The 26,146-nt window shown below is 56.7% G+C and overlaps 1 protein-coding gene across 2 annotated transcripts in view; it reads left to right on the forward strand.

Annotated features, from left to right (window-relative positions):
• NEK6 (NIMA related kinase 6) overlaps positions 1–26,146 on the forward strand; it is an 85,481-nt gene that overhangs the window by 12,023 nt on the left and 47,312 nt on the right. The window contains exon 1 of one of the 2 annotated variants that reach the window (XM_065878450.1): positions 22,272–22,332. The exons of the other annotated variant lie outside the window; for it this stretch is intronic. The gene's annotated coding sequence lies outside the window, so the exon portion shown is untranslated. Of the gene's footprint in view, positions 1–22,271; positions 22,333–26,146 lie in introns of those variants that run through there. 2 annotated transcript variants of the gene reach the window in all.

Genomic DNA, 26,146 nt, shown 5'->3' on the forward strand with positions numbered 1-26,146 from the left:
GGGGCTTGTTCTGAGGAGCTTCTTAGGCAGTGATGGCCTCAGACCCGAGAGCGGGTGTCTTCTAGCTCTGCAGAGGTGCAGGGGTTCCCCAAGGATCAATAAATAAATGGAAGGCAGGGCCAGCCACATAATTTGGGGGGCCCAGTACAAAATGAAAATGTAGGTCCCCTGTTCAAAAAGCAGGCAGAAATCTTCTTCCTTCCTTTCACAGTCTCCCTCCCCACCTGTCGTGATGTTTTTAATTTGTTATTGTGCCCATGATCCCTTGGGCACAGGGACACTCACAGGGTGAGTACAGACCCTCGCAGGTGCCCACGGCTCCACCCTGTGGCTCGGTGGGCAGGCACACCTGACCCCAGCCCTCGCCATGTCTGCAGCCAGCCCCTTGCCAAGGGTGGAGAACAGCAGAGGTTGCTGGGGGCAGGGAGGTGGGCAGCTGAGACCCGCCCTGGGCAAGGCAGGACCACTCGTGAGCTGAGACTTCACACCCCCAGCACGTGCACCGTTGTTCCACCAACTTCGCTTAGAAAACACAAGTTCAAAGATAAGGTGAAGACTCTCAAGAGAGTGCACACAGAGCATGAAACTCCAAGCGAGGGGCTCCCTCCTGAGGACGGGGCACACACTTGCCCGTGAAGCTGCCCCTGCTGGGAGAACTACAGCCCTTCAAAAAGAGCAAGGTCCCGGTATCGGGTCTCGACATGTGGTCGAGGCCAGTCTTATTGGAAGGGAAAGTTCTGCTGTGAGGTACCGTCTACAGACTGCTGGCCCGGAACGTGACTGCTATCAGGTGGCCCGCTGGCCTCCCTCCTCACCCTGGGCGTCTCGTGCAAAGGACACACCGTGATCATGGGCCTCCTTGGAAATGCCCTCCCTGCTTTAATCCCTTACGTTGTTGCCAGATGTTATTGTGTTGACAGACCCATCGCCTCTGACTTCCTGAGTGACAAGGGTCAGAAATCGAATGATAAGGTTGCTGGCCTGTTTCCTCGGGAACAACGCCAAGCAGGTGGCGCCCTGGAGATCAGAGAGGGCTGGGCACTCGGATTCCACCAGCCACCCACGCTGTTCCCAGCCCTGGAACTGGGGAGCCAGGCAGCCGCAGGATGTACGATGGATGAGGGAGCCTTGGGAAAGTTCACTAATGCTTATTATTTAGTACCTACTGTGTACCAGCGATCTGACCAAGTGCTTTATCTGTGTTCCCTTAGTTAACCCTTGCAACAATTTTAGGCTGACCCCATTTTCCAGATGAGGATACCTGAAATTCAGAGAAAGAAGCCATCGGTCCAAAGCCATAAGCCACGTGGTTGGAAAACTGAGGTTTGAACCCAGGCCCGGGCGATCCCCAAAGCCACTGCTCTTCGAAGACTCCCAGGTGTGGCTGGATGGCTGGGGTCACTGCCCGGCTGAGCCACTGCCCCCACCGCCGCGTGTGCGTGGAACGGGAAGGGAGCTGGACCGCAGCCTCTGCTATCTGCCGGCTCCTGCCTCTGGGCAGTCACCCTTCTTGGCAGGGAGCGGTCCCGAGGCTCCAACTCCAGCTTTCCTCCTCCAAGATCCAGCCAGCCCTGGGGCTACTCTTCGGATCAGAGAGGAAGGAGGGTGATGGTGGGTCAGACACACCTGGATGCAAGTCACACTTCTGCCTCTTGCTCACCGTGTCTCCTTGGCTTGTCACTTCGCACTGGGGCCTCAGTTTTCTCACTGCAAAGCAAGGGGTAATTTCAGTTCCTGTCTCTGGGGGAGTTTTCATGATCCAGTGAGGTGAGCGTGTACGTAACAGGCATTCAGCAGTTGGCGGCTGTTGTCGTATTGATAATTCATGACATTGTGGGGCGAGGACTGCAGCGTGGTGGCACCTGTGACGCTCAGGAACACCTCTCCACGCTGGGACACGCTGGAAATCACTCAGCCCAGGACCGCCCTCCCCAGGGAGTTCATCCCTTCCTTGCTTTGCTTGGTCGTTCACTGATCCCACACATCCAGGCACTGTCGTAAGACGCGTCATGAGCAAAACAGACAAAATGGAGCTGGCGCTCCTGCGGGGAGACCAACCGGAAACAAGAAATGGGGAAAGTCGGTTCAGCGTCCCTGGTCCAGGTGTCAGAGACAGATGACCAGGGGCTGTGATGTGGGGGGCTTGGTGTCCCCAGTCTGCTTCATGGGCTGAGGCTCTCCGAAGTCTCTTAACGCCCTGGGAAGGTTGTTGGGGATTTAACATGCTGCCTGTTGTTCAAGGTCCCGGCTCTCCCAGAGGGCCCGAGATGGCCTCGTTGGGTTGCTTTGCCTCCAGTGTCTTTGAGAAAGTGGTTTTCCCAGTTAGGAGGTAGGAGTTTTTCTCAGGCTCCCCCAGGACTCTCAACCACTCCCTCTCAGGGCTGCTGGCCCCCCGGGGCCACCCCAGGCAGGCCCTGGCCATGTATTATGGCACTGACTCCCCTCAGTGACCCTGTGTGATGCAGGTTCTATTAGTCCCATTTTACAGACGAAGGAAGGGAGGCTGAGTCCTTTGCCCAAGGGCACACGGTGGGTCTGTGGCTGAGCCAGGATTTGAACCCAGGCCTTTGGCTCTCAAAGCATATGTCCTAAACCAGTCTGCTCTAGTGTGAATGGCCTACTATGTGTCTGGGTGATGCTGGGTACTATGGGAGGGTGCGCTGAGAACAGAAAGACCATCAGTGCTCAAAGTGGCCTGGGAAGTGACCATTGCCCAGTGAGCTGGGATTGCATTTACTCCTTGCTCCAGGGCTGGGAGGTGGGTGGGGTTAGCCCTGTGTTACGGATGAGGAGGCCAGGGCCCAGAGGAATTCCACGGCTTGCCAAGGTCACACAGCCCCGGGCAGCCTGACTTCATGTCCACTTGCTCTGCCTGTCATTTGCCTTGGCTATGTCCGTCCCAGCTTTGGCCTCCACCCGCATTTTGCATTTGGACACACTGAAGCCCCCAAAACAGTTCAGCAGCTTGACCCCCAACTGGGGGGAGGGGTGAGCCCTTTGGGTCATTGTGGAAACGGACGCCCCTTCTGCAGTGAAGTTGCTTTTGAGATGCCACTGATTCTCAGGGCAGGAGAAGCCGGGAGAGACGATGGTGTGTTATGAGGGCCTGGGGGTGTGACTTGGGGGAAGAGAGCTGTGTCAGGGATTCCTCCTGGGACTGATGAAAGGGCCATAGGGTTTTATGGCATCTGGGACAAACAAGCCTTTTAAAAGACAGTGTTCCCAAAGCTGTCCCATCCCACCATTGGCAAACAGTCCTTAAATGGCAAAGAAACATCCATGTTCTGTGTTCACAAAATGGTGAGCTGGCGTTCAGGCTCATTTATTTAAACCCGGAGTCGTCGAGGCTAAAGACTTCAGCTTTGAGTGGCAGCTCGCCGCCTCGCTGCAGCAGGGGAGCGTAATCTTCGGGGTTTGCTTCCCATTTACGGGTTTTTGTGGTGTTGTATGTTTGTAAAATGAAGCTTCTGCTGTGGCAAAAGCAGGTTTTAGAGAGTACGGCAGCTCTTTCAAGACCTAATAAGGCCCCAAAGGAGGTTGTGTTCCGGCAACACTTTCCTCCAACTCCGGCTGGCTTCGTACACTTTGGGCACCAGGTACCATTCGTCTTGCTTCCCATTAACAGAATTACCGCCATCACTTCTGCGGGACAACATGGGCCCTTAGGAGCTGCCTTGGGAACAGAGGCAGGAGCAGCCGCCAAGCAGTTCTGCTTAGAGGGGAAAGGAGAGAAAAAGAGAGAGAGACCAAATTCTTACAAATAGATGGGTCCTTGGGTCCTAAGAAACTGGGCCAAGGAGGAAGGGGGCAGCAGGCCACACTGGGACACCTCTCGGAGGATAGTGGACAGGACCTGGATGGCTCCTACCCCCAACGCATAAGGAAAGGGCTTGTCACCCTGAGCTCACACCTTGAGTTCGGAGGAAGGGAAGGAGGGGGACCCAGTATTTATGGGGTCGTCACATATGCCTGACCCTGTGCCAGCCGCTTTGGGTATGTCATGGGGAGTGGGTGTCATTGGCTCTGTTTTCAGATGAAACAGAAGCTCAGAGAATCCAGAAACTTGCTTCAGATCATATATTTCATACGTGGTAGCTCTGGGGGTGGTTCGTTTTCCTGGGCCGCCCTCTGGAGAACAGCAGTGCCCCTCCAAGAGGTGATAGGGAATAGCAGAGCGAGGACTCCCAAGTCCAGATGCCCATCACCAGCCTGCCCTGCTTCAGCCCCTGATTCCACACGACTGAGCCAGCATCTAGGGGTCTTTGCTGTTATACAATGATGCTGGCTGAGGGCAGTGCTGAACACTATCTGATGGTGAGTTCAGGCATCTGGGCCCCTGAGAATGGAGGAGGGAAGTGGGGAGGGACTTTCTTTACTCACTCTGCCTAACGTCCTGTGTGCCCCTTGGCAACAGGGATGGCAATAATTGTCACCTCCAGTGCCAGTTCTGATAGATTGGTAATGGCTGCCTGAGAGGGCATGTTGAGAAGGCTTTGGGATTGATTAGCAATGTCTGCTGTGTGCACAAGAATGAAGAGAGGAGGTCTGAGAGGGACCAGACTCAAGTTAATACAATTCTTAACCTGAGCTCTGACCCCAGGGGTCATTGTTCTCATTATGAGTTAGTTGTGTGCTTCATCACATTGTAAACTTGGGGAGGGCGAGACTGTGTGCCTGACACACGCTGGGAATTCCACAAATACCGGAAGGAAGGATAAATGAAGGCTCTGCCATCTCTGAAAGAACTGTTAATTGGGATTCTCTCATAGTGAATGTTTTTAAAAATACATATTTTAACTTCTAGGGGTGAGATTTAGGTGCCCACATATTTAAATCAAGACCCTCCCCTCCATGTCACTAATTTGCTGGCTGCCTTTGAATAAATAACCTTTCCAAGCCTCAGTTTCTTCATCTTTGAAATGAAGCTCCTCATGGGACTGTGGTGAGGGGTGGCCAAGGAGGTAGCAATCAGGGAACCCAGAGCCCATAGGTGGGCAGATTGGCATTCAGAAATGTCCAGTCCAGCTGCACCCCTTCTCCACCAGACGGGCCCCATCCCTCTGCTGTGCTGAACTCGAGGCTCTCTTGGGCTGTAATGCCTTTCTTCTTGTTTCTCAAACCTCACCACCTCCTCACCACCACCAGTCTCCTCTGACCTCAGGACACTACTTAGGACTCTGCTTTGAGCCCCACAGCCCCCTGTGCTTACCCTCTTGGCGTGCCCCTATCCCTTGGGCCCACTGATGGGTCAGTCCCCTGGACTTGGAGCCTCTCCAGGGCTGGGACAAGCCGACTTTCCTCTGTGATCCCAAGGCCCAGCCCAGGGCCTGGCCCCATGAAGGCCTTGGTGACAATGATGAGGGGGAAGGAGTGATGCACCCTCAGTTTGCTCCTCAAGCGTCGTTATCATGGAGACAGCCGAAACTCAGAGACTTAGACACTGTGTCCAAAGCCCAGGCCTCTGTTGGGGGCAAATGGGTTGGCTGGAGGGATAGAACCTGTTCCAAGGGGAGGAATATCGTGACTCACACACCTTGTGAGCCTGCTACACCTATGGGTGATGATCCAGTGATCCCGTGGTGATCCAGGGTTTGATTCTATGGGCGATGATCCAGTGATCCCGTGGTGATCCAGGGTTTGATTCTATGGGCGATGATCCAGTGATCCTGTGATGATCCAGGGTTTGAGCCTATGGGTGATGATTCTGTGATCCTGTGATGATCCAGAGTTTGATCCTATGGGCGATGGGCGTTTGGAAGGGTCTTGAGTTGGGGAGTGGCTCCCTGAAGCACATGCGTGGCCTGTGTGGAGGCTGGTGGTGGCGATGTGGGAGGGCGCTGCAGGTGTTAGGGTGGATGAGAGGGGATGGGGGCTGGCCTGGTGAGTGGGGGAGAGATGGGCAGCCTGGAGCAGAGATGAGGAGGGGCCCAGTGTCAGCAGTCTGGGCTCCTACCTGGAGACACCTGTGTCAGGGGGCGAAGTCGAGGCTGCAAGTTGAAAGAATATTCCGCTGTGGCTTAAACTGCTTCAGGGCCTCGGGAGTGACTCCTTATGGGCCCGTCTCAGTGTCCTCATCAGTAAAGAAGGGGTGATGGGCTCTTTGCCCTTTGACTTGATGCCTGGACTTGGGGTGGGGGTGGGGATGGAGTGAGGCCAAGGCGCATAGGGTCAGACTAAGAGTGAGGGGGGAACAGGAGGAATCAGGAAGCAACAAGGAATTCCTGCAAGAGACTGAAGGGGCTGTTGACTCCCCAGTGGCTCATTGTGAGCAGGGGGCTTGCGTGTGGCTGGGGTGTGTTGAGAGGGGAAAGGCCTGGCTGGGGTGGAGGCTCCATGCCCCATGCCCGGTGCCTCCTCCACAAATGCCAGCTCTTTTCTCTTAACAGTATGGAATTATTTATATAGAATTATCAGCTATCTTTTTTTAAACAACTCCTCCTCCTACTGCTATTATTTCCTTTCTAACAGAGCATCCATCAGGGGTTTGCATGTGCTATCATCTAGTTTTCACCTTTGCATGGCTTCATTTTATAAGTAAACTCAAGGCCCAGAGACATGAAGTGGCTTATCCAAGATCACACAGCAAGGATTTGAACCCAGATCTGTCTCCCCTGGAAGCACCTGAGGATCAGTAGGGTTAGCCAGGTGGGGGGAGGGGGGAGCTAGGTGGAGGGCACAGGATGTGCAGGGGCCAGAGGTGTGAAGCAGTGGGCTGCAGGAAATAGGAAGAGGCTCTGTGGAGCTGATGTGGTGGATGACCGGTGTCAGCTGGGATTGGGGTCAGGAGGAAGGAGGCCTTGGATGCTGTGCTCTAGAGTCACGACTACCTGGAAGCCTTGAAGGTTGATAAGGGAGGGAGGTGTGGCCAGGATGGCGTTTTTGGTGGCGTGTGTGGCAAACAGTTTGGTGTTATGGAGGGTGTTCAGCCCAGGAGGCTGGTGTGGTTGTCGTTGTGGGCTCCCCCAGAGCCTCTCAGTTGCCTGAGGCTGAAATTCCACCCAAAAAGAACCTTTGGGGCTTCCCTGGTGGCGCAGTGGTTGAGAGTCCGCCTGCCGATGCAGGGGACACGGGTTCGTGCCCCGGTCCAGGAAGATCCCACATGCCGCAGAGTGGCTGGACCCGTGAGCCATGGCTGCTGAGCCTGCGCGTCCGGAGCCTGTGCTCCGCAATGGGAGAGGCCACAACAGTGAGAGGCCCGCGTACAGCAAAAAAAAAAAAAAAAAAGAACCTTTGGCTTTCTCCCACCCACTGCCCCAGCCCGTTGTCAGCTGGGTGTTGGGGCGGGAGGCCCCTCACCTCCACATCCCCAGCCTCTCTCACAGCTTTCTTGTGAAAAACAAGGCCGGCGCCTACCAACTTGCTGGGGACAGTGTGTGAATAAATGATAAAATATGTAAAGCTCACAGCAGCCGCTTTGCGAAGGGAAAAAAAAGTGCCAGAGATGTGTTATTTTCCCTAAATCTGAATTTCTGCGTGTTGTCTTCTTGGGATGAGAAGCCGGAGTTAATGGGAGTGCGTCCGCCCCGGGAATACATTTATTTTCCCAGATTTCCAGGCAGTCTCATTAATCTGCAAGAGCCCGGTTTTCTAACTCGCTTCCTGGGGAGCCCATTGTATTGTCACCATGATTGAATTCCGATTCTCGCCTTATCGACTGATTGATTGATTGATTGGTTGGTTGGTCTGGAGGAGTCAGAGGGGAAGCTGTTCAGACGAGCAGCTCTGAGCTTTAATGTTTGTCTGTGGCACGTTGTTGCGGAGTGTTGCAGGGAGCGGGCTGGGGTCAGAGGTTCCCCTGGCCTACCCGGTCATTGGCCTGTCTTACAGCTGATGTGTGGCACGCAGCGAGGGGCTCACAGTGTCAGGTTTGGTGTGAGGCCGTGTTATGGGGTCAGTGGCACCCAGGGGGTGAGCCGGCTGTTCCCAGGATCTGTCCGGTCATCGTTTCCCACAGAGGGTGAGCCTAGCTTAACCCAGGACCCCCTTTGTGCCCCCTCTCAGAGCCAGGGTGGTTCTAGAGGAGACGGGTCTGCCCACCAACAAGGGGCTGGGCCGCACCCCTCCCACCCTGGCCCCCCACAGCGTCCAGCACCCACTTGGGATGCAGCCCAGACATTTTAGAATGGATGAATGAGGGCGAGTGGACTGATGTGCCACATACTATCTGGGTGACTTCACATACCTGGGTGAGGTCTCATTGCATCATCACCAGAACCCATTTTTCTGCCGGGGAGACTGAGACTCAGAGAGGTGAGGGTCGTGGCCAAGACACCCAGCAAAGAAGGCGCGGGGCCGCTCTTCACACGTGTCTGACCCTCCACTCCGGTTAGAGCGCCAGCCCCTCTGCTTAGCGTTTCCCTCCTGATGCCAAGCTCCCCTAGGGCTGGACCCGGCTGCCCAGACCAGGTCCACACTCCCCCTTCCCTTGGTGCAGGTGGAGGCAGGGCAGGTGGGCCTCCTGTGTGCCAGGCACACCCTGGGCACTTTGCTTCCATGATTTTACTGAACGTGTCAAGCAAGCTTTTTAGGGAGGGCTCCCCGTTTTCAGATCATGAAAAGTGAGGCTCAGAGAGGTGATGAAAGTTGGCCAAGATTTCCTAGCAAATAGGCGAAGGACCCCAGATTGAAATTCAGGGAGGACATTCACCTGCTGGAACCGTCTTGCTGGTGGAGAACGGGTGGTTTTTGTGGGCTGGCCGGGGGCGTGATGATTTAGAAGGATAGACTTTTTCAGTGGTCTAGCCTGGGGCATGATATCAGAGGCTTTCCCACCAAGAAAGAGCAGGGAGTCCAGCAGGGTCAGGTGGGACCGGTGGGGCCTCTCTTGGCTGCCCAGGAAACGTGGGGCAGTAAGGCCCCCAAAGCACCCCAGTCCTTCGATTGCTGCAGCCCTTCTCTTTCTGGCTTCAGCCGCCCCGCCTGTGCAGTGGGATGAAGGGAGGACACCGCTTATCTGCTGAGTGCTGATTATTTGCTAAGAGGTTTGCTACACCATCTGATTTCATTGTCCCAGCGGCCCGTGAAGCCTTCTTTGTGCCCGCCGGCCCACTCCTCGGCTGCATTTCCCTCGTAGTACTTATCGTGTCAGAAATGACCGTGTCCGTTTGCTGCCATGTCTGGATCCACCTCTTGACCACACACCTCTGGAGGGACAAGGCCCCTCTCTGCCTTGTGCCACAGACAGTGCTTGGTTCCGCGAGCCTCTCAAGAAAAGCCTGGCAAATGATGACGGAAAGAAGGAACCTCGTTTTCTTGGAAAGGAAACAGAGGCCCACAAGAGCACAGCTCTGAGCCCTCAGTCACCCACCGGGGCAGGATGGAGCCCCTGCCCATCCGGGGCCAGCTGGGGCCTCTCTCGCTGACCGGCCTTCAGCCTGGAATTCCAGGTGTGCCTGGGTCCCCGCAGGTTCATGCCGCCCAAAGAAGCTTCCAGTCCGTGCCTGTGGCTTTGGATCAGCTCAGAAAAAGCGTGTCCTATGACTGCTCAAGGAATCTGGGCATTTAGCCCAGAAAAGAGTGTGTTTCCTGGCTTCCTGAGAACTGGGGCCCACCCTGCCCCTGGCCTGGGCGTGCAGAAGGGGAGGGAGGGAGAGATGGACTCCAGCCCTGGAAGGCGAGGGCATCCGGCCTTATCATCTGAGGTTCTTGAGACTGTCCCGGCGAGGCCACCCCGGCACGGCCAGGCCAGAGTTTCCCCAGTGTTGGGGGGCATCTCTGAGAAGGGATTAGAGCTCTCGAGTTACTGGAAAAGAAACATTCCTTGAGCTCAGACAGCTTTTTATCCCCAGCGGCTCTGCCGGCACACCTCTGGTCACCACGAGGCAGACGTGGGTTCAGCGGTCACGGAGCACAGGGTGACTGGCTTCCATTGGGTCATCAGGCCGCCGGGGCCAGATGTTTCGAAAGCTCCTCCCCACAGCGCCAGGCATCTGGCCTCTCCCTCCGAGGCTGGGGCTGGGCGTGGGTTTACGAGGTGTCTTTGAAGAGGGCTGGAGTCATGCGGACCGTGATGTCTGCTTGTTGCATAATTTCACAATTTGATTTTCTTTTCACAAGAAGGGTTAGTGCTTCTCTCGCCCTCTCCCTCCTCCTTTTCCTTTTTCTTTTCTTTTCTTCTTGATCCTCCCTCATTGACTGGCCTGGAACGCCTCCCTCGGGCTGGGAGATCACCCAGTCCTCAGAGGGGATTAACTGGAGTTACCCACAGGTTAACTGGAATATGCTTGCCAAGTTTCTGAGATGGAGAAAACCTCCTTTTTGTACTCAGAGGAGAGTGGAGGAGGCTAGCCTCCCTTCTCCTCGGCGAGGATTGAAAAAAGTCACCCAGCAGGGCACAGCAGCTGGAGTTTGGTTCCCAAACTGTGTGACATTCTCACTGATCCATGGTGACATGAGAAAACGTAAGGACAGGCCTGGCATCAGCTGCTTTCTTATGTCGGGTGTCCTTCTTTTATGCAGGATGGTGATCACAGATAGAAATTTTATTTAGATGTCAGAAAACGTTGGCAACCTTACGTTTGTCTTCAGAATTTGGGGAACGCTTTACAGGCCTGTGAAATCCCCAGACCTGGGAACCACTGATTTACTTCCTCTGCAGCACCCAAAACAGAAGTTGAGGCTGAGGGACTCTTCGATAAGTCTGCAGTGCCTGGAGAACCTGGGAAACTGTGGCTGCACGTGAAAGCCAGCTGTGCTGGGGTTGGTGGGCCGGGGTGGGGAGTGTATTCGTTTTCTAGGGCTGCCATAACAAATCAGCACAAACGGGGTGGGTTAAAACAACAGAAATTTATCCTCTCACAGTCCTGGAGGCCAGAAGTCCAAATTCAAGGTGTTGGCAGGGTTGGTTCCTTCTGGAGGCTCTGAGGGCAAGTCTGTTCCATGCCTCACTCCTGGCTTCTGGTGGTTACCAGCAGTCCTTGGCGTTCCCTGGCTTGTAGACACATCGCTGCAATCTCTGTCTCTGTTGTCACATGGCCTTCTCCCTGTGCATCTCTGAGTTCACGTTTCCCTCTGCTTTTAAAGATGCCAGCCATTGGATTAGGGCCACCCTAATCTTGTGTGACCTTATCTTAATTTGATTCCATCTGCAAAGACCTTATTTCCAGTTAAGGCCGCATTTCCGGGTTCCAGGTAGACGTGAGTTTTGTAGGGATGCTGTTCGACCTGGTACAGGAGGGGTGAGGAGGCAACCCTGTCTGGATAGGGCGTAGCTGAGCCTTAGTACTTTGGAGTGTCTGCAGCCATTTGGGTTGGGTTAACTAGGGTACCCAGGGGCCCCACCAACATTCCCACAGAGGAGACGGATGGCGCACAGGGACCCCGGTCCAGGGAGGGAGAGCTGTCACCATAGCCAGGGCCGGGTCATGTCACCCCCGCTGAATAGACTCAGAGACTCGGGAGGTGACCTGGCCAGGGGGTTGCTGACCCCAGTGTCCGTGCTCTGCGTCCTAGCCTCACTGGCCACAAGCACTTAGTCCTTCGGTGGCACCGGCCTGGGCACCTTAGAGCCGAGAGCCTCTCCTCTCCCTGCATGAGCCGCCAACCCTGGCTGTGCTCCCTGAGCTGGGGGAGGGGCCCCTCCCCATAATGACAGTGCCCCGCCCTTGTGGGTGGCGCCTGCCAGTGCAGCCTCTGCCTGCTTTGTGGGTAAAGGGCAGCCTGCAGGGCGGGAAGGAGGGATCCAGGCTCTTCTATTTCCCCAGGGACGCTTATCTCTTTTGGCAAAGGCCTTGTAACCAGACGTTTCCGGGGGAGCGTCCCAGCCCGACCCGTCCTGGCCCAGTGATCTTGAGCAAGGAAGTCCCAGGCCTCTCTGAGCCTCACGTCTCCTCTCCCGGGTGATAGGAGTAGGGATTTCTGCCCATCTCGGGATTAGGGGATGGCTGAGTGAGTTAGAGGTTGTAACCACCTTTTATGAATCCTTCCGGTGCCTAGCACGGAGGCTGGCACACATTGGATGCTCAATAAATACCAAATAGGAGAGTGTCTTGGAGCCCAGAATGTAAACTTTATGGCCCTCCTGAGATAGGGCTCCAGCAGGGTCTCTTGAGAGGGAGACTCTGTAGGCATTTCCTTCCTCCTGTCCGTGGACAGTTACCTGGGATGACCAGGGAAGCGGTGGGGAGGTCAGTGTGCACGTAGCAGAGGTGGAGGCTGGATGCTGCTAAACTGTGACTGGGGCTTTAATTCATCACGTAACCCATTGGGTAAAATCATACCTAGATTTGGTACCACAGGAGGCAGAGTGTGCAAAAGAGCCCTGGAAGGGGGGTCTGGAAACCCGAGTTCTGGCCCTAGCTTTGCACCCCTTACCAGCTCTGTGTGCAGATGTTCGGTCCCTCCCCTCTGCAGACCTGAGGCTACTGCTGTCCTTAGCGCCTCTGTCCCGCAGCTGATGCTGGGCTCGCCTAGCCTCCACGCCTTTGCACAGGCTGTGCCTTCCGCCGGGAGTGGCCTCCCCCTGCTCCTCTGCTCAGAGCAGCTTCCTATTACGAGGAAACACCCCCGCCTGCACAGGTGGACTGCACAGAGCTTTCCCTGTGTTTCCACACCCTGGGTGTACAAAGCACCCATCACATGGGGTTGTAGGTGTCGGCTTATGAGACTCCTGTCTCTCTCTAAACAAGGAGCCTCGCTGAGGACGGAGGTTGGTCCCACTATGTGTTGGCCGATTGAACAAATGGTTTAATGTCCTTGGACACATCACTCCTCTGCTCTGAGCCTCGGTTTCCTGTCTTCCTGCTTTCAAGTATAGGAAGTAGACTGGTGGATTCTTCGGGGGTTTTTCTGAGGTCTCTGGTGAGACATGAGACCTCAGATGAGTGGATTCAGGGTCTCTCCCGCTCCCAGGAATAAAACAGTGGCGTGGCAGCGACTGCACGTGTGTTTAATGATCACCTGCCATTGATGCAATGATACGAACGCAGCGTGGGAGATTTTCTGGGCGCTCAGCTCAGCATTCCCAGTGAGTGGATTCCAGCGTCTTTGGAAAGGCGGGACTGAGGCAGCCTCGACGGGGTGATTTTAATTGCTGTTGGGCCAACCCTCCCAACCCGTCCCTCTGCAGGGATTCTTCCCACGTGCGGAGGGAAGCCTGTGTGCGTCTAGGGTCCGAGACTCCGTGTGCACCCGCCCCACAGAACTCTCCCTACGCTTCCATGTCCGGCTGGAGCTCCCCTTCACGATGCAGACAGCAGGCTCCACTGGGGTTCATCCCCAACCCCCTACGCTCCAAACCGGCACCAGATTTCAAACCCCACCTTTGCCGTCTCCCAGCTGTGGGAGTCAGCACCTCTCTGAGCCTCAGTCTCCCCATCTGCAAAATGGAGATAGTAACACGCACCCTGGGGAATGACCGGGTGGACCCCAGCACGTGGCACAGTGCGTGGCATGGGGTGGGAGCATGTTCTCACCGTGGGGTTCCTTACTCTAGATAGAGATCAGAGTGAAACAGAAATCAGCAGCCTGTTCGTTGAAGCCAAAAAATGTCCGCTGTCTGAAGAATTCTGTTTTGGAAGACAAGCCCAGGTTTTGGGTCAGAACCTTATGCCCTCAGGAATTTCATGGTTGAGCATCCAGGCAGATTTTATAAGCTTGGTGACCACCCAAGCCTTTGAGCCTTCCACGTGGATGTTCCCAGGTCAGGCTCTTCGGGAATCTCTTGCACAGCTGGGCTGCTTGTTGCGTCGGTAGTGTGATTTCCATAGAGCAGGTTCTGTCTGGCTGTGAATAGATGTTTTTTTTCTCTCTTTCTTGGATGCCTGAATGGCAGTCTCCCTCCTGCGGTCCCAGAGGCCGACCTGAGTGTAAAACTCCAAAATGGACATCAGAGCAGGGTCGTCCATTCCTGCTTGGACTCTCGGCTCCCAGAGAGGCTCAAAGAGGTGGGTCGTTGGCTGCCGTGACCTGGGAGTTTCCCGAGGGTCTCCCAAGCTAAAATAGTTATAAAGACTGCTGGACAAAGTGAAGGAATCAGAGTTCACGGATAAGGTAGCAGCTCAGAGCAGCAGGCGAGTTAAGGAGGATGGTTTAATGTCTTTAGAAACCTGCCTGCTGGCATCCAGGCCACAGATGGGCAAAGCCCCTGAGGGCAGGAAGGACTCTGGAGATATGCCTGCTGCAGGCCGGAGGGCCTTGTGGCTCAGTGGTTGGAGTGTGGGTTCTGGAGCCACGCTAGCTGGCTTCAAACCCCAGCTGTGTTATATAAGGGGTAAGTAGGTTAACCTCACTTAAGTGCGTTAGAGTAAGGCTTGGTGCATAGTAAATAAATCAGGGTAAACTGAGGCCCAGAGAGGGCAAGGCACTCGACCGTGGTCACCCAGAAAGTCATCAGAGCAGCCAGACAGAAACGCATGATTCCTAGTCTTGTGGACACTTCTCTCCTCCCCCTGGCCCCCTCAGTCAGACTGTTTCAACTCTGCCTTCTGAAGAGGAAATCGCGTGACCCCTCACCCCGTAAGAATTCAGACTGTACAGAATTTCGGAAACCTCTTCGGGCTGGCTGGGGGCCTTGTTGCAATTCCATTCAGCTGCTGGTTCTTTTTTCTTCCCTTTTTTCCTTTGAAAGCTCGAGAGAGTCTCCTTTTCTATCTCCCCAAAGAGAAAAATTAACCTTTTGGCAAAGGAGTTTGAAGACTTAAGTCCCCGTTGTGCATCCCTGAACCAACCCCTGCCCTCTTTCTGGGCCTCAGTTTCCCCATCTGTAAAATGAGAAGAGTTCCCCCCCACCCCCGACAACAGGCTGGGTGACTCCCACCTGCCAGCCTGTAATTTCTTTGGCGACAAGCGAGCTGAGACGTGCCGCCCAGAGCACAGGTCTACGTTGACGGTCGGGGGAGTGTTGACTAAACTGAAGCTGGTGATACATCCTTCTAGGAAGTGAGGTGAAACCCATCAGAAATGCCGCCCGCTTCCGCCCACCTCCTAGTTTCAAAGGTTATCTGAGTCATCAGAGTTGCCAGTACTTTTCTTGTTCTCCTGTTTCAGCGAAACGCTCCTCGACCACTCTGGGCTGAGGCCGGGTGGCCAGGACGGTCTTATCTGCAGGCCGCCAAGGCGTCAGAACCGAGGGGCTCGGTGGGCACTGCAGCCACGAGCTCTGGAAGCTGCCAGCCTAGGAGATGAATCCTGCTCCCAGGCTGGTGATACCACCCCTCTCTGAGCGTCAGTCTCCTCATCTGTGAAATGGGTGGGTGAGCCCTGCCAGCAGGGTGAGATGGCAAGCCCAGAATAGGGGGATGGGAGCCCCAGCTCACGGCTCTCTTCCTTCCTGCTTAAGAGGCCCTGGCTCTCCTGGGCTCTGGCTGGGGCTCAGGAGATGTTTATATGCCCAAGGCCTCCCTGGCTCTGGGGGGACAGAGGGACATTTGGCCAAGCCAGGAAGCCTAGAGGCAGACCCTCACCCATCAGGGCCAACAGCGTCCTGAGCGCAGTCCTCTTAGCCTTCCGATGGGGAGCTGAGGGCCCAGGAGGGGAAGGACCCAGAGCAGGGAAGCCGTGGAGCCAAGGCTAGAGCCGAGGATCCTACACCCGGAGTCCCCTCGCCCTGGGTTCTCCGGGCACCATCAGGGGGGCCAGCCCGGCTGGGCCTGGGAATTCAGAGATGGGTGCCATGGTGGGCCTGGAGTGGACTTGGAGCTGAGCCCTATCTGGATAGGCCCTGGCAGGGGCCTCGGGCAAGTCATGCCCAGCTCTGAGCCCCCATTTCCTCATCTCAAAATTGGGCACCATTCCTGCTGTGCCCACCTATCAAAGTCGTCATGAGGCTTCGTAAGATGGTGTGGGTAAAAATTCCTCTGCAGAAAATCAAGATCCGTCCGGATGTGGAGGATTTGATATTTGTCATCCCCTGGGGCATTTCTGTATCCCTATCACTCAGACAGTGTCTGGTACGGAGTAGGTGCTCAGTAAGTGTTGCGTTAGTGAATGACAATAGGTATCATTTATTAAGCACCTGCTATATATCCAGCATCACCCAGGGAACTTGCCATGAGGTGCTGTAATCCTGACAGCAGCCTGGGAGTTTAGGTGTGTCACCCTTTTACAGAAAAGAAATCTGAGGCTCAAAAAGTGAAGTCACTTTACCTAAGTTCACACACAAGTGGTATGTGAGGAAGTCAGGATTCACACCTGACTCCTAAGTCCACGTGTCCTTCCAGGTGCTCACGAGGGCCTGCTGGGCCACCCGCTCCCTGGGATATGCTGGTGTTTAACAAACAGGTCCCTGGGCAGAGGGGTGGCGGGGAGGGAGGGAGAGGGATTTGTACAAAGCCTTGATTTGTAGCATTTGGCAATTTCCAGGGTGTAAGTATTCCTAGCGTGCCTGATTGCAAGCCACCAACATGATAACTGTCTCACGAAGTCCCTGAGAATTTAGCAAGCAGCCCCCGCAAGCCATTAGTCGCGGCTCCAGTGCACCTGTGCACCCCTGCTTTGTACAGCCCCCTCCTATGCCCAAGGAAGGCCACGGAGTTAGCAGTGTCCGCTGGTCTGGGACAGCAGACTGGAACCAAGCAGATGGCTTGGGTGGGCCTACCTGTGCTTCTAGACCCCTCAACCCTCTCCCTCCAGGGCCCCTGGAGCTGCCTGGGGTCTCGGTATCACACAAAGACTCGGGGGGTGGCATGGATGAGATGCGAAAACTGATCCGCAACACTGAGACTGGAATATTAAGGCCTGCCAGCCCCACCGTGTGCGATATTCCTGCCAGGCCCGGAGCAGAGCCCTGTAAACGCCGGGATATAATGGACAATAAAAGTCGCCGGAAAATAGTGAGTCTCCTAGGACCACTGTCATCCCTGCCACACGCTGCTTGCTGGAATCACGAGCCCTGTGATCGTGAGGCCCGATCGTCATGTAAATATATAGGGTCTCTCGCCAGCCAGCACCGGCCAAGATTTATTTTATTGAGGCAGTGGGGGGAGGGGCATGACTCAGGTTCATCGTCCTGGTAACTTTGTAAAATGCTTTGCCATCACTTCCAGCTTCTGGGAGAATGCAGCAGGAGCCAGTGTGGCCTCTCCCATCCTCCCTAAAAGGGGGAGATCCCCAGAGGCCGTGGGCCCCGCCTGCCACATTCACAGGCCCAGGGGCCTGGTTGGCCACGAGACTGGGGTCCCCTGGGGAAGGAAGACCGGCCTTATTGTGACACTTGGTTCACAGAGTGGGTTGCCAGAAATATTTGTTGCAGGGATATCGCTGTTGAATGAGCACTGTTTTTTTTTTTTAAGGGAATTCCTTTATTTTTATTATTTATTTATTTATTTATTTTTGGCTGCGTTGGGTCTTCGTTTCTGTGCAAGGGCTTTCTCGAGTTGCGGCGAGCGGGGGCCACTCTCACTGTCGCGGCCTCTCTTGTTGCGGAGCACAGGCTCCAGACACGCAGGCTCAGTAGTTGTGGCTCACGGGCCTAGTTGCTCCGCGGCATGTGGGATCTTCCCAGACCAGGGCTCAAACCTGTGTCCCCTGCATTGGCAGGCAGATTCTCAACCACTGCGCCACCAGGGAAGCCCAGCACTGGTTTTTAATGGTGATAACGGTAAGCATAATAGTAGCAACAGCTGCATTGATTGAGCTCTTGTGTATACCTAGTCCTGATAGCCCTGAGCTGCTGGCATTCCGCCGGCGTGTCCTCCACGCGGTCCTCATAACCAGCCCCACGAGGTCGGTCCTACATAGCCCCCAGTTTACAGAGGAGGGAACTGCAGAGACACGGCTACAGGCCTGACCCGAGCTCCTGCGGCTGGACAGAGGCAGTGCAGGATTTGAACGTCAGACTCCAGAGCCTGTGCTGGGCGGCCTTACCTCACTTCCTGGCCCTTGGGTCCCAGATCCAGTGCCACTACCTCCCTGCAGCCCCCTTGACTGGCCCAAGTTGGAATCAGTGGCCCCTACTTTGATTCTGCAACACAGTTAAGCACTTGGGTCTGGTTCCCCCACGACCATGAGGACTCAGACCTACATTTCCATCCAGGCTCTGCCTCTCTCCAGCTGGGACACCTCCAGCGAGTCATGTGACCTCACTAGCCTCACTTTCCTCATCTGTCAAATGGACGCACTGTCTGCCTTACAGGGTCATTTTGTAAGCACATGAGCTGCCAACACCCCTCAAGGGTCTGGCCCTGCACCTGGCAGTTAAGGGGTGCTCTGTGTGTGGACCGCACTGTGTACACATCGCCACTTCCATGGCTGTGTGTCTGGGAGCTGGGAGGCCTCTGAGCCAACCCCCCATATGGCTGTGGCTTGTTGCGAGTGGGGAGGGCAGTGTGCAGGGGGCTGGGGGGCTCACAAAATCTTCCAAGGTCAGAGAGAGTGTCCCTTAGCAATTCCAGACCCAGAAGGTCTGGTTTTCCTCCCAGACATGAGCACAGGATTAGATAACAAGCTCCTGGAGCTCGGTTTCAGGGCACGCCAGCGAGTTGCAAATTCTCCATCAGCCTCATAAAAAGTATTGGCACAAGAAGAGCCCTCCCAAGACTGCAGAGCCCGACCCACCCATGTTGTAGGTGGCGAAACCAAGACCCAGAGACAAGCCATGACTTTCCCAAGGCCATGCGGCCCTTTGAGAGTCCCAGACCCTGTGAGTCCTGAGCCACCATGCCACATGCCGTGGCTCAGAGCGGGATTCACCCTCGAGGGGTTAAAAATGGCCTCATAATTTCCCAGGCCCGACGCGGAGTCCACGAGGATCCCGTGGGGAATGTGACACAGGAAGGTCCAGGGCCACTGTGGTGTGGCCCTGGAAGCTGAGATAGTGTGCTGGCCCGTAACTCTGCGTGGGGTGGCAGGGCTAGATGGAGGAGACACTGTCACCCACAGACCGAGCCACGCTGAGCTGCATGGAGGTCGTGCTGGAGGCTCCCAGTGACCCAGGTGGCCCTGAGAGTCTGGGCACTGATAGGACTGCGAGCCCGTCTGTGCCCCTCAGCACAGCTCCACCCTCTCTTCTGTGTCCCAGGTGGACAGGCGGGGAGTGACTGGCAGTGCGTGTGTGCCCACGGGCATGGAGGCTGATCAGAGCCAAGGTAAACTTCAGGAAGGTTCTTGCCATCCTGGCCCAGGAGGAAGAGGAAGGCTCCAGGAATCTGTGTTTTCCCTGGGTGCTACCGTGTCCTAGATGGGAGCCCTGGAGGGAATTCCTCTCAGCAGAAAGGAGGCTGGAAGCAGAAGAAAAACAATGGTTAGGCAGAAAGTGCCCAACTTGGGGGCCCGACCGGCCCGTCTGGAGCCTCTGCTGTGTGTGCAGGCTGATGCCGCCCACCTCGCCGGGTCGTGGAGGACGGTCCTCCAGGGGTGTCCCGTGAGCTGGGGCCTGGGCGGGGAGTCCACCCAGGCCTGTGGACGGCTGGCCTGGGCCCGGCTGCAGTCACCCAGGGGCCGGCACCTGGCATATGCCTGACAGTTGGGCCCGGCTGGCGGGGAAGGTGTGCTGGCAGGTGGCCGAGTCCCGGTGCCAGGATCTGGCTCCGCGTGTCCTCTGGGGCCTCAGCTGCCATATGCCCTCGTCGGTCCCCGCAGTCGAGCTGCAGATGGGGCGCGGGGGGTGGGGGTGGGTTTTGCCCAGGGTGGAGCTGGCTCTCGTTCTGGAGAGGAAGGCGTGTTCCGACCATGGGAGCTCTTTTCGGAGATGGAGGGCTGGCCCTGGCCTGGAGGCATCCCTGCCTTCTCCCACATGCCCACAGGTCCGCCAGCCTCCGTGCCTTTGACCCCACTGCGTTCTCGGCTGGAATTCCCGTCCCTCTGGTGCTCCCCCTGCTTCTCCTTCCAGGCTACCCCAGACTCCAACTCTTGTAAGAAGGTGTCCGTGATCTTGCCTGGGTCACGAAGTGAGGGTCTCTCAGTCCTTTTCTTGGGGACACTTTTCATGCTCTTTCTGGCTTGCGGTTATCTGTCCCTGTGTTTCTGGGTTCTCTCCTGTGACCCCGTAAGAGCAAGGGGGTTTCCATCCGTGCGATCTTGGGGTCACCCGTGGTCAGCACAGGCCCTCAACGGAGCCGGCAGCTGGAAGGATGTGTAGAAGGAAGGGAAGGTGGGAACACTCAGATCCTGGATCCACAGCCTGGTGTGCGAGAGCACGGGGCCAGAATAAGGATTAATAATCAACAGTAACTCCAGTGATTGGGGCTCTATTCGGTGTCAGGCCTGGGGCTAAGCACTTTTGAGGCCCCTGATGTTATGGAGCCCTCCACAGCCCGGGGCGATGCATACTATTTGTGTCCCAGTTTTACCTGCGAGAACCCTGGGGCCCACATAGCTGGGGTGCGCCAGAGCCAGGACTTGAACCCAGGGCTGCTGCCTACCAAGGCTGTCATCTCTTAGGCAGCAAATATTTTTGGTTCAGCTCACAAAAGAGAGATTAGAAAGGGTTAAGCTTTTTTTTTTTTCTTTCTTTCTTTCTTTTTTTTTTTTTTGCAGTACGCGGGCCTCTCACTGTTGTGGCCTCTCCCGTTGCGGAGCACAGGCTCCGGACGCGCAGGCTCAGCGGCCATGGCTCACGGGCCCAGCCGCTCCGCGGCATGTGGGATCTTCCCGGACCGGGGCACGAACCCGTGTCCCCTGCATCGGCAGGCGGACTCTCAACCACTGCGCCACCAGGGAAGCCCCCAGGGTTAAGCTTTTAAAGGGACAGCAAGAACATTTATGATTCTTAGCGTTGGCTGGCCCCCATGGGGGTGGGTGGGAATGGAGCCCTGTGGGTGAGGGAAGCACCCCTCATCCCTCCCAGGCTGGTTGGACCTCGGCGTTTGCTGTCAGTGTTCTGGGTTCTGGGGTGGCGGTGAGGGGTTGGTAGAGCCTACAGGGCAAGTTCCTTTGCCTGACCATGTGGGTATGGGGTGGGTTTAGGAGGCCGGGTCCTAGCCAGGCGCTGCCACTGCTGTGCCCATGGCCCGGGGCCAGTCTCTTGCCCTCCTGCCGCAGTTTCCTGGAGGGTAAAATGGGGGAGCAGGATTGGGCAATCCCAGAGTGGACTGTAATTGCATGCCAAGCCCCCTGGCTTCTGGCACACTTGCGCTCTCTCCAGGACTGACCCCACGGCCACTGCCATCAGATTCCAGTCCCTGGTGAGCAGTGGGCTCCCTGGTGGCAGTGACAAGTCCCTTTCACCACAGAGGTGGCAACCAGAGCTATTTTTGGAGCAGCTCATGGTGGGGGAGTTCCCTTTTGGCAGTGGCCGGGGACAGGAGTCTTGGGCAGGCGAAGTCCCATACGGAGACAGGGCTGGCCTCCCCTCCTTCACCAGCCCTGGCACGGGGAGGCCACCCAGATCCCCAGAGGTCCCGGTACCGTGCTCACATCTACTTCAACCCTGAGCCGAGACCTTCCCCGGAGCTTCTCAGGATCCACTTTGCAAGGTACCGGCCTTTGCCCTGCCTCTGCTGGGGGGAGCCCCTCACCCTTTCCTGCCACCTGGGGCTACAGCCTTTGCCCTTGAGGGTATGCCTAGCAAGTGACAGGGAGGCAGACCCTGGCGACCTCCGGGGCCTGGGCTCACAGAGCACCTGACCTCGGCTGCCCCCTTGACCACCCACCTGGTGGGAGCTGCCCGTGGGCCAATGCCATCAGCCTGGCATGACCTTTGTCACTGCTCAGGTTAATGGGGGGAAGTTTCACGCTGGGTGATCCCGGGCTTTGCCAGAACTCCCGAGGTGACGAGGGAAACAGGAAAAGGAATTCTTATGTCTCCCGCGTGGGTCTTGGCTACCTGGGCCCCTTCCTGATGTCTGAGCAGTGAGTTCTCCACAGAAGTTTCTCTTGCCAGGAATAGCCACCCTTTCAAACCTTAAAAAGAGAGCAGGAGAGGAAATTAGGGGAGGCCAGGGATTGAAGAACTTCCCCTGTGTAGAGGCCACTGGTGGGATTATGGATGTCCTCCTGGGCCCGGGGCAAGCTTTTTACAAACCCTGAGCCTCCATCTGCCTGAGGGCTGCTCTGCTGGGTTTCCCCCTTCGGCTGTTGGTTGGCAGGGCAGGAGCCGTGGTCTGAGACAGGATATGGGAGAAGAGGAATTTCTGCTCTCCCCAGGCTTCTCCCTCCTGGCTTCTGGTGTTTACATACTGGGTCACCCTCCCTCTGCAGCCTGCTGGGGCCACAAGGAGAGTGATTTGGTCTCTGCCCTTGAGGAAATCTCCATTTGAGGGAGAAGAAGACATGTGTGCAGGCAGTGACGGCACAGAGACCAGGTCAGTGGAACCTGGGAGTAACTGACTAGAGGAGTCCAGGAAGGCTGCCTAGAGCGGGTGCCCTGGGTTGGGCCTGGAAGGAGGATCCAGGTTTGCTGGGAGGCAGTTCATTCCAGGCAAGGGAGGCAGAGCCTGCCAAGGCCTCGAGGAGAGAGCAAGTTCCTTTCCCTGGAGGGCAGGGGTCCTTGGGATGGTGGACCTACCTAAGGGGTCTGAGGCTCCTCGCAGAGTGAGACCCCCTAGCTTCCCCCAGCTCCATAGTGGTCTCCAAGGATGTCCCCAGGCAGATGAGATTAAAACCCAGACTTTGGAGAGAGTCAGACCTGGGTTCTAACACGGGTGCATGCCGTTTGCCAGCAGCAAGGCCTTGGCAAGTCACTTAACCTCTCGGCACCTATCCTCCCTCATCTGTAAGAGGGCAGCGCAGACACTCTGGAGTGTGCCGAGGTGCCGCGTGTCACTCCCTGGTGCAGAGCAAGTGCTCAGCAGATCTTCCTTCACCAGGTCCTGGAGCCAAAGGCCTTCCCGGGTAGAAACCAAATGCCTCAGTGCTCCTTGAACTGAGAGATGTTTACAGCTCCTACATTTTTTTCCTTCCAGAATTGGGTTTTATTACCGAGAAGGAGAAAGTGAAAGGTGATCTGGAGCCGCCTCAATTGTAAAAAGGCTCAGGGAAGCCCTGCAGTGTGGGTGTGACGTGTTTTGAATTGCCTGGTGATCTCTGCCTGCTCTGAGACCTCGGGGATCCTGAGCGTGGAGACAGATGTTTCTTGCTTGGGGCATCAGGAGGGTGGAGGAGCCCGCCCCCCCCCCCCACTGACTGGGAGATTGCAGGCTGCTTGGTACCACCCGACTGCCCCTGGGAGTCCACCCTGCGGGGTCCAGCTGTTTCCTCTTTATGGATGAGGTAGGGGGCGGGTCTTTCCCAGGATCCCACGAGAAGTGCTGAGCCTGATTACGACCCAGGACCCGGTCCTGACGCAGGAGGGGGACTTCACCCCATGAGAGGTCATAGGTTCCCGGCAGAGGCTGGTGTGTGGAAGGTCCAGGGTGCTGTGTAGTTGGGAAGGGGAGGCCCCCACGTGCAGGGGTCTGGGGCGGGGTAGACTTTAAGGAGGGCAGGCCAGTGCCAGCTGGACGGAGTTTGGGACGCCTTGCTCAGGCGTGTGGACCTTTTTCTGCGCGGTTTTGGGTGGGGAGAAGCAGGTTGAGATTTGTGTCTTGGTGGGGGGACCCTCCTTTGGTGGGCTGGAGGTCAGGTCATCAGGCAGGAGGCAACTACAGGGACCCCACAGAGAAGGGGCCAGGCCAGCAGAGGGCAGGGGCTCTGGGTAAGTGGAGACTTGTTTGGGGAAAGAATCAGCAGCGCTGGATGAAGACCAGGTGTGGGCTGTGAGGGAGGGCGAGGCGTCCGGAGGAGGAGCCTGGGTTCCTGCCGGGTTCCTGGGCAGACAGGAGACCCCGTCGCTGAGATGAAGACCCGGGGAAGGGCAGGTGAGTCTTCAGTGCCTGGAACTTTTGGTGGCTGGCGTCTGGAGCTCTGGAGGGAGGCCCCAGGCTGGAGAGAGATGGGGGTGGGTGGTGGGTGAGGAGAGGGGAGCCGGAAGAAAAGGATGGGGTAGGGTGCTGGGGAGGTGAGCTGGGTGGGTGCTGCATTGCCCCTCAGCCGCTGACCTCTGGGTTCTGCAGACCCACCCCGTGAGAGGCCCCACTGCCCTGAGGAGGGAGCTCAGGGACCTCTCTGCACAGGCTGCACCACCCTTCCCAGGGCTGCACGTGGTCCCGTGTCTCAGAGAAGCCAGGCTCCTGCTGGTCGTGGAGCTGCAGAATCTGAGTGGCAAGTGTGGCTTTCGGTGGGGGGGGGGGGTGGCGGGTGGTGAGGGCTCCCAGGCCCAGTCAGGAAACCAGACACCATCTGTGGCTCATCCCCTACAGCTCCCAAGGCCCCCGTGACTCTGGCCTGAGATCGAGCTGCTTCCTGTCAAGTGATGAATGGGCAACGTCTGCTTATCCCAAGACCAGAAGGGAAGTGGGGCCGGGGTGGGGGAAGGACACAGTAGCCAGAGCCACACCTCTGGGCCAGAATTCATTCATTCATTCACTCACTCAGTCCCTCACTCTCCAAGGAGGTGTGGACTACGGGAGTCAGGCCGATGTGGTTTCAAGTGTCAGCTCTGCCCAACGCCTGCTGTGTGACCTTGGGCCCGTTGCTTAACCAGTCTGAACTTTCATTTCCTCCTCTGCACTACGTGGATTATAGCGACCCCACCTAGGGTGGCTGTGAGGTGGAACGAGGCGTGCACGGCCCTTGGCGCGTGCCTGGCGCACCCACAGTGCGGGCTCTGCTAGCGATGCGCTGTCATTACAGCCGGGCTGCGTGGGTAGGGCGTTCCTTACTGCCCAGGCCTCGTGTGGGGACACGAAGTCGGTGGCATCCCTTTCTCTCGTTACTCACAGGCTCCCTGGTCTGAGGAGCAGGTTCAAATGGTAGCTCTCTCCTCTGTGTGGACTGACGTTGGCAAGTCACGTTTTCCCTTGGAGCCTTGGTTTCCTCATCTGCGAAAGTGGGGTGATGGCACCGCTTGGGTTTCTTGGGAGATGTCAAATTACTCAGCTCAGGGGAGGTGTTGCCGTGGATGCTGGCTGATGCTGAAGCTGGTCCGGCCTTGACCTCACCAGTGGCCAGCCTGTGAGCTGCCTGGTCTCCCGCTGGGCCTCAGAGCGCCATCTGTGTAGGGGTGTGCTGGGCCGTACTGGTCTGTGGCACTTCTCCTCTCCCAGCTGGCTGAAGGCCCCCAGCAGTGGGCATCTATCCTAAGCTTCTGTTGCCAGGAGCCTGCTGGACAAGCAGAGATAGCCCCTGGTGCCTGCACTGGCGTTGGGCCACTCATTCCGTGTGTGTAGGAGGGTGTGAAGTCACCAGGATGGTTTCCTCCTTTGGGAAAACAACGTGTGAAGCTGTTCATTGAGCAGGAAGGACTGAACAGGGGCCTCTTCCCCAGAGAAACGGCACAGGGTCCGGGTCCGGCCGAAGCTGAGTCTCCAAGGTTGTCTTTGTGATTCTCCCTGTCAGCCTGGGAGCCACGTGGGCCTTTACCAGCCCCACCCAAACCAGGAGCAGTGACGCCTCTACCCCAGTGGACAGACCGAGAGCATGGCTGGGCTCAAAGCCTTGTGGCCTGACCGTACACGCATACATACACATACAGCATGCAGAAAAGGGCAGGCAGACACTCGCTGCTTCCACCTCAGGTTTGGGGAGCAAGGTGAGGTGTAGACAGATACTTGCACCCACACGACCCTATCCACTCAGGCCCCCAAACCTGCCGCAAGCTGGGTCTTTGGCCTGAGCCTTCTGGTGTCTTGGGTCGTCTTTTACTGTGAGGGTAAGGCCTCGATGAGCCTCCACGAAGTGTGGTATTTGGCAGGAGACAAAGGAGGGATGTGACTTTCCCCTAGACGAAGTTTTAGAAATTGGGAAGCAAGCGTCCCAGGTGACAGTCATGGTCAGAAAGGCCTCTCGGGGGCTTCCCTGGTGGCGCAGTGGTTGAGCGTCCGCCTGCCGATGCAGGGGACACAGGTTCGTGCCCCGGTCCAGGAAGATCCCACATGCCGCCGAGTGGCTGGGCCCGTGAGCCATGGCCGCTGAGCCTGCGCGTCTGGAGCCTGTGCTCCGCAGCGGGAGAGGCCACAGCAGGAAGAGGCCTGCGTACCGCAAAAAAAAAAAAAAAAAGAAAGGCCTCTCGGCAAGCCTCAGAGCCCAGCCCGGTGTGGGAACCGCTCGTTTCCAGGAAGTGCCTGGATTAAACCCAAGCCCCCACGTCTCCCTGGGACACACCCCACGTTAGTAAGAGGCTTGCCGAAGGCCAGGGCGGGAGGAGCATGTCGGGGGGCTTTGCAAAGGCAGCCCCAGAGCTCGTAAGTGACGAGGAGGGTATTTGCTCCAGAGCCATTCCAGAGAGGCCGTG

Source organism: Phocoena phocoena, chromosome 6 (genome assembly GCF_963924675.1).
Source record: "Phocoena phocoena chromosome 6, mPhoPho1.1, whole genome shotgun sequence".
In the NCBI taxonomy this organism is placed as follows: Eukaryota; Metazoa; Chordata; class Mammalia; order Artiodactyla; family Phocoenidae; genus Phocoena; species Phocoena phocoena.